The sequence below is a fragment of the Mytilus trossulus genome, chromosome 9 (assembly GCF_036588685.1).
Source record: "Mytilus trossulus isolate FHL-02 chromosome 9, PNRI_Mtr1.1.1.hap1, whole genome shotgun sequence".
NCBI lineage: Eukaryota > Metazoa > Mollusca > Bivalvia > Mytilida > Mytilidae > Mytilus > Mytilus trossulus.
Window position 1 is genome coordinate 31,164,190 of NC_086381.1, and position 13,585 is coordinate 31,177,774.

Consider the following 13,585-nt stretch of genomic DNA (forward strand, 5'->3'; position numbering starts at 1 on the left):
TCGTACATAAGGGTAACAGTAGTATACAGCTGTTCAAAACTGATAAATCCATGGACAAAAACAAAATCGGGGCAACAAACTAAAACTGAGGGAAACTCATTAAGTAACGAATTAAAACGGCAGGGAAATAGATCATTATATATCAAAAATACATTATAAAAGTAGAAACACACTGCGATAAATGAATCTGTGCGTAATTAAATTTAAAGAAATCTTCCAAAGACAAATTATCTTTGGTTTAACATGTTTAAAAATGTCCAGTTAAATATGATGTACTCCAAACAATAAACTTTTTCCGACGTAGTCGGTATAGTTTCGGTTTGAGCACTTTGAACTTAAGGACGCTTCACTTTGGCAACAGACTACGCATGCTCGAAAATCTTTTCTGTGATTGGACAAAATGATGTCATGCAGGGGTTTGGTTGTGTTTGAAAAAAACGTCTCGAAAATTATATCGTGATGGAAAGCAAGTGAAAAACTATAAATATTTGAACTAGATCTTACAAAGATTTATATTTTTATTAAAATAATTGGTTCTCCAATAGCCCTTTGCATCCATGACAGCTGTTTATTCGGAACAATTATATAATTATATAATTTTTAATGTAAACTTTGTTGTACGAACGTACATGACTTTTAGAACGCACCTATGCATGTGAGATTTCCGCGGGGTTTTGTTGAATGTAAACAGAAAGAAACTACTTATACTTCCAATAGTTTCTAGCTTTGTTAACCATGGATTAAGTTTAATGTAAAAAGTAGTATATGTATATTTGTTTCTTTTTATTTGCACTAGATTTTTTGACAAATAAAATTCTTAGGTGTCATCACAATATTCTTATATATTATTGCCTTAATATAACTAGTAGACTTAGTAAAGTATTTCTTGTAGTAACATTCAGATGGAGATTTTATTAATGAGGTCCTGCATCATTAAGTCATTGTGTTTCTGACGATTATCGAAATGATAGTTTTAAAATATACTCAAATTTAAATACGTCGGATATCTTTTTTAAAGATAGTTCTTGTTTTTAATATATTTATTTTAATTTTAGGTTTACAGATAGTTGAATAAGCCAAAAGGACAAGCAGATGGAAGACACTGTAGTAAGTGTGTTTATGGCGTTGATCATTAAATTATTCTTTGCATATTTCTCTATAGAATTCTTCATTCTCATGTAACGTCTTATATATCGTCAACCAATATATTCACAGTATGGCCGTGTTCACACCAAACGCGGTGTACAGTAAACATGTTTACATTTGGTTTAATGTAATGTACACTAGTTTCACATTAAATTTGTTCACATCTATACACCTTGTTTAGATACCTGTACATAAGATTTGTTCACACTTGTAAACTATATGTCATTTAAATGTTCATTACGTAGAACCGAATTCAAATTTTGAGTTACTTTTCTAGCAGTTAGGGAACGACCATTTGACTTGAAAACAAATGTGGGATGATTTTTTCCACAATTTGATTTAAAAAAAAATCGGGTCATAAAGATGATTAAAATGAACAAATATTCTAAATTCAAAGTTGCCCCATACATTATAGTGTTAAATAGTGAATTGGTACTATCGAGAACAAAATATATAAACTTTCGCGCGAAAGAGAAATTCTGACTCAGCACCCCCCTTTTTTTCTAAGTAAAGGGGTTGCTCCTTTAAGAAAGTCATTTTAGATGATTTGTAGTTTAACGATGTCTCGATAAAGTATTAAAAACGTAGGCTGCATCAGCATGTTTACAGACGAAGAAAAATAATTCTGATGTTAAGTATCACTACATTTCTATCTTTTTTGTTTGTTTCAAATGGTATTTATTCTCCAAGGACTATTTGGTAAAGGGAGGGGGTGAGGTTTTTTTTCTAATTGCATTTCAACGGATTTAAGATACTACACACACAAACAATTAACCTCACCTTGTCTCAGTAATGCATTTATAAGTGATTCGATGTTTGAATAAAGACCAGTGGCAAATATTTCGGTCAGTGTGTAAGTCCTGTCGATTCAGGAAGACCTTCTCAAATAAATTAAGTGTTCGGGAATGATGATGAATGAGTCTTGATAAGGGGTTAATAGGGCTACGTAAAGTGTTTTATAACATATAAATATGTCAATTTAAGACAAATATTTCTGTTTAGAACTTTATTAACAAGTGTTATAAGTATCAATTTAATACTAAATCTTATATATAGTTCGGGAGATGACGCTTTAACATACAAATTTTGCAGTTCTGAGTTTCGAAAACCTAAATAAAACGTCAAATCAAATTCAATATACTTTCTATAATCCAAGTTTTACGAAGGCCGAGCTCAAGTATCATACAATTATCGGTATAAATCTATTATATGTAATGCGAAATAAACAAAGCAGTCAATTTCAGTTACTATTTCATATGTAAAATTTCATAGAACAAAAAGTCTACCAAAGGATGTTGACATCTATATCAACAAAACAAGATGACGGCATACACATACGTTCTACGTCAAATGTGAAAAACGATAGTTTTAAGGCTTCTTGAAAATGTGTTAAAATTTATCGTCAAATTACATAATATCATTGATATTGTATGAGAATATAAAAAAGAAGATGTGGTATGATTGCCAATGAGACAACTATCCACAAAAGACCAAAATGACACAAACATTAACAAATGTAGGTCACCGTACGGCCTTAAACAATGAGCAAAGCCAATACCGCATATAGTCAGCTATAAAAGGAAGTAAAACGTCACAGTGAAAACAGTATCGTGTGTGGAGTGTTTTAACTTCATTTTATTAGAACTAGATGGATAGTTGTCTCATAATCAATCATACCCTATTTTATTTTTTTAAATGCTCTTGTTGACATGATAATTGAATTTTCACTACTTAAACCAAAAATTCATGGCAACTTTAGATTTGTTTCTTGAATATGATTTTGCACTTTTCGTATTCTAATGCAGTATTTACGCTGTTTAATCTATGGAGCCCTACACAATATTGTTGACACTGTTCTTTTATTGAACATTACTAATAATGGTTAATTATGGTGCTCTTGATAGTTTAAAAACATAGAAACTGTAATTCGGCCTATCTATGAAACAACTTTCAAGTGAATAGATCAATATGAAACATTAAGGATTGAATAGACTAAGGGACACTTTATGAACCCAGATTCTCCTTAAGGATTGGCAATAAGCTCCGCTTGTGAGTTAAAAGTAAGGTTAATTAATTAATCTAAAGAAACATTGATTGAAGATTTTTAGATCAGTTCCGTTGTAACCTATTTTACATTTGAAAGATAGGCATACCACCAACACAAGCTGTTAGAAAAAAACCTAACAAGAAAAAATCAAGACCACCAGATTTGACGTGCGAGGCTATAACATCCATTTTCTGTTGCCAGCCTTTTGGAATTGTTGCTATGATATTGACATTGTTAGTAAGTATATTTTTACGTTTTTATAATAGATGAAATAAATCAGCATATCAGGTTTTTTTTAAAATGAATACACCACGGTAGAACTAGAGAGGTAAACATCGTAACGGCTTATTCTTTTACTGAATAACTAACATGCGATTGGGTTAAATTTATAGTAATTTGAAGATTTAACATTGCTGTACCGATATTTTAAAAGAGTAATTATTAATATGTGATTACTCATTATGCATTTGAATCGGTCGACATTTTCACTATTGTGAACTATTTTTCATGCGCATTAGCAAATGTTATAAAGACAATAATTAAATGTAATGGGTGCTAAAAGATTATATTGGTCAAAACTTTTCAGGCCGCTTTTGTTAGAACTTTTGTTTTATTTTGTCATTTTTGGACTTTTGAACCTTTGTTGACCTTTATTTGTTAACCTCCACGTCGGTTGGTCTTTGGTGAATAGTTGTTACATTGAAGAGCACCTTAATCATCCCATTGTTGAATTGAAGGCCAATAGGACTGATTTGTCAATGTCTAATTATATATATATTTATTATAAAAAAAAATAAAACTATGGTATGATCGCCAATAAGACAAGGAACACGGATTTATTTCGTTATTCTTCTTTTCGAATCGTGTTTTTCTATTGTGAATAAAAGTAATCGTAGGAGACCGCTATTCACTAGTCATAATCCGATTGAGCAACCGCAAATCTACACATAGAGTTGCGGGCGTTCTTAACATTGATATCGTTAAATATAAATCGAAGGAAACAATGTGAACGTTTTGAAGACTGAGCAAAGGGAGCGACCAAACACATTTAACATTGTGTCGAGCAGCTTATGTTCTGCGATATCTGTGACGCAGAAATAAACTCATTATAGATAACATGATTGTCTATTCAACTAGCAATTTCTTGTATTTTACTCGTCTATAGGACAAATATTTGCTTGAAAAAAGTAGACTTCATAATTTTACTGCACACGTTGTAACGTCAGTAATTTTCTGCACATGTCTGCTAAACGTGATACGAGAATTACAGAGCGACACAATATGGTGGAAAAGTCGATGGGAAGCACGATGAACATGTTAACATGTAGAGCTGTATTTAAAGCCCCTATACAGTTAAATATTTGTATTGTATTTACCTATGTGGAACTATAACGTCATGTATGATAATTGCATTGTTTTGATTTCGTTTCTTTTAGGCCAATTCAGCAGCAGACAGGGGAGAACTTGAATTCGCTCGACGTAGTGCAGGATTCGCGGGAATAGTTATAATGATAGTCTGGGTGTTCTCATTGTGTGTTGTTATTGCAGCACTTGCTTACCGCATATATATCAATACATGAATCATACACGTGTGCATAATGGATATTGTTTAAAAGAAAAATATTAGTTTTGATTTGAAATCAATCCTTTTATGATGTTAAAATAAGATTCAAATGTGTATCTGGCTGGCTCAGCTTCATGTTCCACTAAAAAATTGTCCTTTAGGTTGACTGAAATTCTGTCCGCAGTGAAAGAGGGTCTTCAGAAATACTGTGAAATTATTTACTCGTGTCGTGGTATTAACCATATATGTGGATTCTTAAAATTCTAAATAACTTCTAGATAATTTCAAATCTCGGTTTTTTTCTGAAATTAGTTCTATCAAAACTTTTGATTTTTCAACCCTGTATACCACCATTCCCCATGTGAAATTGAAAAATCGCCTTAAAGAAATAATTCACAATGTCTTTCAACATAAAAATTATAGCATACGCTTTAAATTTATTACTTTGGGATTACATAAGGCATATTTCGTTAATAGTGAAAAACATAAAGGTATAACATGTTACACAGAAGAACAAGTGGTCAGTATGCTGGAGGTTCTTATCGACAACATATTTGATGAGTTTGGAGGTAGACTTTCCAACAACTTGTCGGCATTCATATGGGAACAAACTGTGCGCCTCTTCTTATTTTCATATGAATCGGAGTTCTTCCAGACACTTGTCAAAAACAAGAGGATAAAAAAGCCAGATTATTTAATTTCACTTTCAGAAATATGGATGAAGTTCTTTCCATACACAATCCGAACTTTTCTGATTGGGTTCCATACATTCAGTCAATGTGTTTGTATTGGCTTTCTTTTTTTGGTGGTATGTTTTGTATATGCGACTTTTTGTAATTCTTTGGTTCTTATAACGTGACTCTGTACTTAAAAATATCTCGTCAGTATGATATTGTTCTATTGTATGTCATTATGTCATTGATATATTTCTATTACGAATTACAAAATACGTTGAACCACAAACGTCAAAATTATTCAATCGCGTAGTGAAATTAACTATTTGTGAATTCTTAGTAATTTTATATAACTTTTGGACTTTTTTCAAATCTCGGTCTATTTCTGAAATTGATTCTTACATACTATCGATTGTTGAACCCTGTATGCTAACATTGCCTTTGTGAAATATTTTTGTATGTACTTTGAACGACACATATATATATATATATATATGTGACGTATAAAATCTTCTGACGTCACACACACAAATCAATGAATATGTTTTAGTGTTCTGTTAAATTGTTCCTTTTAACATTGTTACACGATGATTATTTCTGCACCCATATTTTGACTATTTTATTTATTGTGTCTGTTCAGTAAACGCACCATTGTAAATATAAAGGAATTTGATGAGACTGTCATCAAAGTGAGAAGGTTATCGCTATAAAATCCACATTTTTTTACATTCGAAAATACCTGTACCAAGTCAGGAATATGACAGTCCACGTCCATTCGGTTTTGTTATTTGATTCTGCCCTGTGATTATGGACTTTCCGAATTAATTTCCTCTAAGTTCAGTACTTTTTTTATTTTTATTTTTTTTTCGTTAAATTTCTCTTACTTAAGCGTAGGTATACATTGATCCATGTGTCAGTTCGTTTGACCTTTAAATTAAATTCTTTTTGGTCCTAGTCTTCGTAATTCACGAGACTGTCAAAACTGAACTGTGAGTTCGGATTCCGCTAGTAAAAGTCTTGCCAGATTTCTTCCAACAATAAAAACTGAAAGACACATTATAGCCAATAGTTCTTAATGTATCTTTAATAATAACTAAAAATAATTAATCGATGTAATTAAACTCATCATAGATACCATGATAACTTTCAGGGAATCATAAGTTCCTAATGAAATTGTTCTCATTTGAGTTTCGTTTTGTATCTGATTTTTTTTCTATGTTTCCTCCAATAGAAAAATGTACACTGTTACTTTCATATAAATTTGGGAGTGTTTGATTTTATTTGTGTTCAAATAAGTTTTTAACATAGAGGAAAAGGAGATCTGGGGAAATATCCCAATGACATGTTTTTTTTTTCTATGGTCGGGTTGTTGTCTCTTTGATACATTCCCCATTTCCATTATCAATTTTATTGGAATTCTCAATCCATCCTCGTTCAAAGTAAATCAATTAATTTACAGAATATGATGAAAGGAACCAGAACAGGGATAGCGTTTAGCTGTACAACTAAAGGCAAAGATAACAAAACACAACTAAATTAACATATATTTATATACCATATAAATGTATCACAGTTTAAGAAAGAAAACTGACAATACTTACCGTCAAGAGACAGTAAATTAGACACAATAAATGAACAAATCTACTATACGAAACAACCACTGATATGTGTCATATATATACAAAGGGCTGTTTTAAAACCTTGTAAGAAAAGGTAACAAACAAAACTAAGCAAAATGACAATGATGTTTACATTAACAAAGGATTTCTAGCAGTTTTTGACATGTCAGCTCACGACATCATTTAATCTGATTGAAAAACAATATGACTTAGAATGAATGTGTTTATATCCGATAAAAAAAACCCTATGAGTGAATCAATAATAATACCAGAATATCAATAGAAAAGTACTTCATTTACTGTTCCAATAGCCTGTTACAATAAGATTCCTCATTCTGGAACGCGAAATTACTTTCTTCTCCAATCTTTATTATCTATGACTGCAAGTTTTCCTAGTCATGCTAGTGAAAGTCAATGATTTCAACGGGTTTCTCCACCAATAAATACTGACCGCCATTATACATATATGATCAATAGTTCTGCAAGTGGCATTAAACTACATAAATCAATTAAATTCATACTCGTCAAATTGATATATAAAGTCAAATATTTGCCGGCATATATATTTCATTACTAGTAAATGTTATTCAGCAGTCAACATATCCGATGGAGAAATCTGTTGTAGAGTTGTCACTGACACGTACTTATGAAAATAATTATTTTCTGTGACTGTATATTACATTAATGTGTAGGATCCTTTACTATAGATAATTGAGCTGATCTGTATCAATTACATCTCCGTGCCTTATATATCATGTACTGTAGTACGATGCTAGATTAAAACTGACGAGGAAAGGTAACACACGGCCACTGAAAGCTTTATTATTGTAGAGCCCAGGTGGTTGTGTGGTCTAGCGGGACGGCTGCAGTGCAGGCGATTTGGTGTCACGATATCACAGGAGCATGGGTTCGAATCCCGGCGACGGAGGAACAAAAAAACTGCGAAAGCACAGATCCAACATTGTTGGGTTGATGTTTAGACGAGTTGTATATATATAGATTCTTATATTGATAACATTGGATTATCGGATTTATCCAATCGAGATAGTTAAATTATCAATTTAAAAGTCCAAGCCGCCTCGGCGAGGATTTAAAATTTATAATTCAACTATCGAGATTGGATAAATCCGATAATCCATGAGTAACTATGTAAGAATCTGTTTCTCTAATGATTAAAAATACATTTTCTTTTTTTGTTAACCAAAAATCCCCTTGGAGTGCCTTTCACATTGCACGAAATTGTATGACCCTTAAAATCATCCAATGATCTTTTGAGATCACCAGCAACCACACGTTGATTAAATTTTTTTATACAATGGGTTCGGAAAGGGATAAATTTCCGTAGAGTTAGAGAAACATTATGTACACAGCCATGTATCACCATCATTGATGACGATCCGATGGAGAAATCTGTTGTAGAGTTGTCACTGACTGAGACGTACTTATGAACATGATAATTTTCTGTGACTGTATCTTACATTAATTTGTAGGATCCTTGTTGGGTTGATGTTTAGACGAGTTGTATATGCCTATATATATTGTGATTGCACAATAAAATAGTAGGAATATAAGGGATAATAAAATATTGGTTCTAGATATATGGATTAAGCTGTAAACCAATGTTATTTGTCGAAAATGTAGAACAACGTTAACTGTTCAATAAAAACGTTAAATTGAACCTCATTTTAGCCGAATCAGGACCCTTTACATGAACCTATCTACTATAGTTCGCATCTTAAACCAAGTCATAGTTCACAGTAGGATTATGGGATTTATTTGAAATTAGAAACTAGTTTTCTATTGTAATACTGATAGCAAATAAAAAAAAATACCTTACTTTGAAAAGGACACCAGTAGTGGTTTAATGTCGTAGCAATCTCAACTAACATCTTTTGTTTTGCTTATCCAAGCCCTACACTTTTTTTAAAAACCGTTCTTCTTGGCCGGCATCGTTAGCTGCAAAAAGAAATGAACCACACTTTGTAGGGTGCATCAGTCTAGGGAAACAGTTGAAAATAACAAAAGTACTCCAAGGAAGTGAAAAACAAAAGTCCTTAATCATATGACAAAAACAAAAGCTCAAACATATCAAACCCATGGGAAAATTTTTAATATTCCTGAACTGGTACAGTCATTTTCTGAAGCAAAACATCGTGGTTGTAACCTGGTTATATAACAAGCTGAACATGGGATGTTTTACGCACAACTGTGTTGACTTCTTTCCTTTAAACTCATAAAAAGTTGTGAATGAATATAATCATACCAATGACATTAAGCTATTACTATGACCCTTCACATAGATATATGCTTTAAGACAAAAAGTATTATATTCTGTTTTAATCAAATTGACATAATAGTCATAATGGTTCAATAAATAATGGGTTCGATTTCAATACAAAAAAGGAAAAAAAGTCAACCTATATATTACATAAAGCATTAATAGCATATTATCAAGACAATAACAACATTATAAAGTTAACAAGAGCCTGACCAAACTACGCAAACGTAATCAGTGGATGTTGAATCACAAGGTAAAGTTAAATATTTTATTTAATAACATATAGCCAAATCACTCGAAATACTTTCATTTCGTTAATGAAATTTGACAATATTACAATTTAAAACAATAACAGCGGAAATAGTTTTAAATAATGAAAAAGGACAGCTATTATGTTTTTTGTTTTACCATTAACTTAATTCAAATTACTTAAGAATTCAAAAGAAAAAAAAGTTTGAGCATACTCATGTGTTGTAGATGTGCACTTGTGGTTCCAAATTAATTATTTAATATCTGTTTGATGTTTTGAAAACTAAAATGTGTTAATATTTAAAAACAGTTTCTTTTACTTTTTAATGCACAGAAAGCGTACGTTACATTTTTAACTATTTACTATATTATCAGTGCCAAAATTGAAGTAATTTCGTCATGTACTGTTCAAACCGCAATCATTTGGTAAATATTTTAAGTATGGATCCAAAATTACACAAGAAGCATAAGCTAAAGTTACTGTATGCTTTATCTTCATAGATTTGCCTATTTTCTTACGACGAAAGGATAATTTTGAGTCGAATACTACCATGTTTTTGTCAGCGTTTGACGTTTCATTTCTGTTCCGGCTTAGAGTATTTACTTACGGTATTTTAAAGATAAATACCAGTGCAAAGGTCAAATTCCTCAGTCTTTGCTATTTACATTTTGACAAGTGCAAAGATCCCGGGTGGTTCCTTTAGAGGTAAGAAGTAGCGAAGATAGCTGTATGCCTCGCATAGTCTAAATTTTTTACTATACTCATATCGTTTGTCAATTCCTTATCCTAGTTCCAAAAATACATGCGAAATATTATTATTGAGATCAGCTCCGCCTATATGTATTACGGTATTTTATTCTGTACATTGTTGCATTGTGCCATAATAGATATATTAATTCACAACGAATTAATCATTTACGTTACCAACATTACCGTGGAGAACATAGGCCTGATAAAAGACAAACAACACTGTAGTTGATCAATGTAAAGAGTTTCCGTCGTATATATTTGTTATTACTACAAAAACATAGCAAAAATCAGAAATTACAAAACCATGCATAACATAATTTTCTTCCGTAGAACAAACATTGTCTTGTCTTTCACAAATAACTAGATCAACATTTCTACTGCACTCTTTCTTATTTTATATACCATATTTTTTTCAGTACCAGCTTATACGGTTCCTACTGGTACACAAAGATGAAAAACAGTAGAGTGAGTGTATCGATGAATTTTCATATCATAATGTAATCACCTCCACATTATAACATAAATCAACATGTTTTGATCCGTTTATTATAAAACAATGAAACCATAATAATCTCAAATCAGCATTTGGATTGATATTTGATATATTTTTTGTTTAATTTTGAAAATAATCTTTAATATAATAAAGTTGCTCTAAATATACTGTTATATGTTGTTTATTGTTTTTCGTTCTTTGTTGTGCCTCAAATAGCATGTACATTCTGTTTTGTGTTTGTATAAATTATTTGCAATGGAAAACCAACTTTTCCAAATTTATTTAATGTAGTATCTTAAAAAAAAAGTACTGCTGCCAAATTCCATATTTCAAGGATTTTAAATCATTTATTAATTATTTTCACTTCTCTTCTCACTTTCTCTCTTAAATAAAATTCTTTCTTTATTGATCACTATGGAAATAATAGATACATATATTGTCTATATTTTATAATGTTGAAGACTAACAAATACTAACAAATTTTCTAAATATATAATCTAAATTTAACGAGGCAGAGATAAGATACCTGTACTTTCTGTATTAAACTAACAAATGTGAAAGTTTTCAATAAAGTATGAATAGTTAAAAAAAAATTAAAAACAATTTGCTCTATATTAAAAAAAATATCATGAGAATATCATATATGCGTAGGGCAAATCTTATAAAGGAAAACAAAATATTCATTTATAGTGATGATCCCAGCACCAAAGTTTATTTTCCAAACAATTAAATGAATACAGTTCCTTAGACTAAAAGTATTATTAAAATATCAAAATTTCCAATATTTTTTTATAAAGTCAGATTTTAAAATGTGGCATATATATTTCGCTCGAAAGTCATTCAATGATATGCACCATCTCGTCAAAATCAAGACTATAAAATGATGATTTCCAATGAAACCACTCTTCACAAGAGTCCAAAATGACATAGAAATTAACAACAATAGGTCACCGTTGTGAGCAAATCCCATACCGCATATAAAAAGACCCGAAAAGTAACGCCCTAACTTATGAACAAAATTGAACGAAAAACAAATAACATCATGACCCCCATACGTGATCATAAAAAAAAAGAATGACACCCCCTCTATCAGATTCAATTTGTTTTCATGACCCCCTTTTGATCAACCCGAAAAAGAATGACACTCCTCTTTTATATCTATTTCTTTGTCGCCCCCTGCAGATAAATAATGACCGGTCCCTTATTTTTAAGCTTCTCAATGATCAATATAAATGCTTGTCAAGCTGCTATACATCCAATGATTTTTCTCTGATAAGGTGTGTGGTACACGTTTTAAAATTGTTATATGTTTGTCAAAGGGTGAAACTAAATATTTCGTCAAAGTTTTATAAAAGATAGATGGACCAAATTACTTTAAGTCAAGTGTTTGGTACAACATTTATGCACGATTCTTAGTTGTAAATATAAGATTGATAAATATTTCCATAATCCTTACCATTTAACCATATCTCCTATCATTTTTTAGGTACAGGTTTCACCGACACATGTAGTAATTCAAACAAGAAAACAAACACAAACACATCCTAAAACCGCACCAATAGATTGGACCTGCCTGGCATTCATAGCGTGTTGCTGCTGTTTTTGGCCTCTTGGGATAATAGCTTTGATATTTGCATATGATGTACGTAGGTTTTCTTGTACTTTATAATATAGATATATTTTAATACTATTTATTACACTGGATGAAGTTACGAAATGGACTTTGTTGGCTGATTTTGAGACAATACACAATGCTCACAACTATTTGTTTTATCCTTTAAAAGTAATATATGTGGGTAAACAGATGGATCTGTAGTAATATAGTACAATAATTGATGTATTTTTTGTTTAATGTTTCATTTCAGGCATCATCAGCCACAGAAAGAGGAAGTTTAAAACGTGCTCATCGAAGTGCATGCATAGCTGGAACCCTTACAATAATAACTTTATTCGGTGGTTTGAGTGCTATGATTACAATAATTGTACTAACACAAACCAAATCAATATAGTTTTGTTCTTAATATATATATTTTGAATCATTAGTTCAAACCCATTCTTTTTTTTATCATAATCAATAAGGGTATCATGACTTATTATCATGAGTTTAAACGTTAAAAATGTCTCAAGCTGTGTTTGTATATGTACTATTCAGCACATTGAAGAGCTTTAAAGTACAATTGTTGTTATGGAACTCAACAGTTGAAGTAGCTAGATTTCGTTGTCAATATAATGGAATTTGATGCGACTGTAATACAGGTGAGAGCTGAAGCTAACTATAAAACTAGGTTCAATATACCATTTTTTTCTTAAGAAAATTTCTGTACCGAATCCAGAATTTGACAGTTGTGCAAGATTAAAAAAATCATACCATATTGATGTGCCTGCCTGTCTTAATGCATGATTTTCGTCAGGGGTTGTCTTTATACAGTTATAATATTTGTGTTTACAATTTTATGGATTTGGTAGATCTTTTATAATATTTTAACAACGTGTCTTGACTCTAGCTTGACACATTGTAGTTATGCCTTAAATGTTCAAGAATTAACGTTGACCTCAATATTTCTATTCTAAATATTGTTGCTGGTTACTGTCTCATTGTAATATATGCTACATTTCCCGTTTGTTTATGTATCAAAGAGTGGATATTCCATACGCTTATTCTTTAGGTTGAATTCGATCCCGAAAAGGCAACCTATAGAAAGAACCAAAACTAAACATTACAGATATTAAAATTGAGAATGGCAATAGAAAATGTGTAAAATAG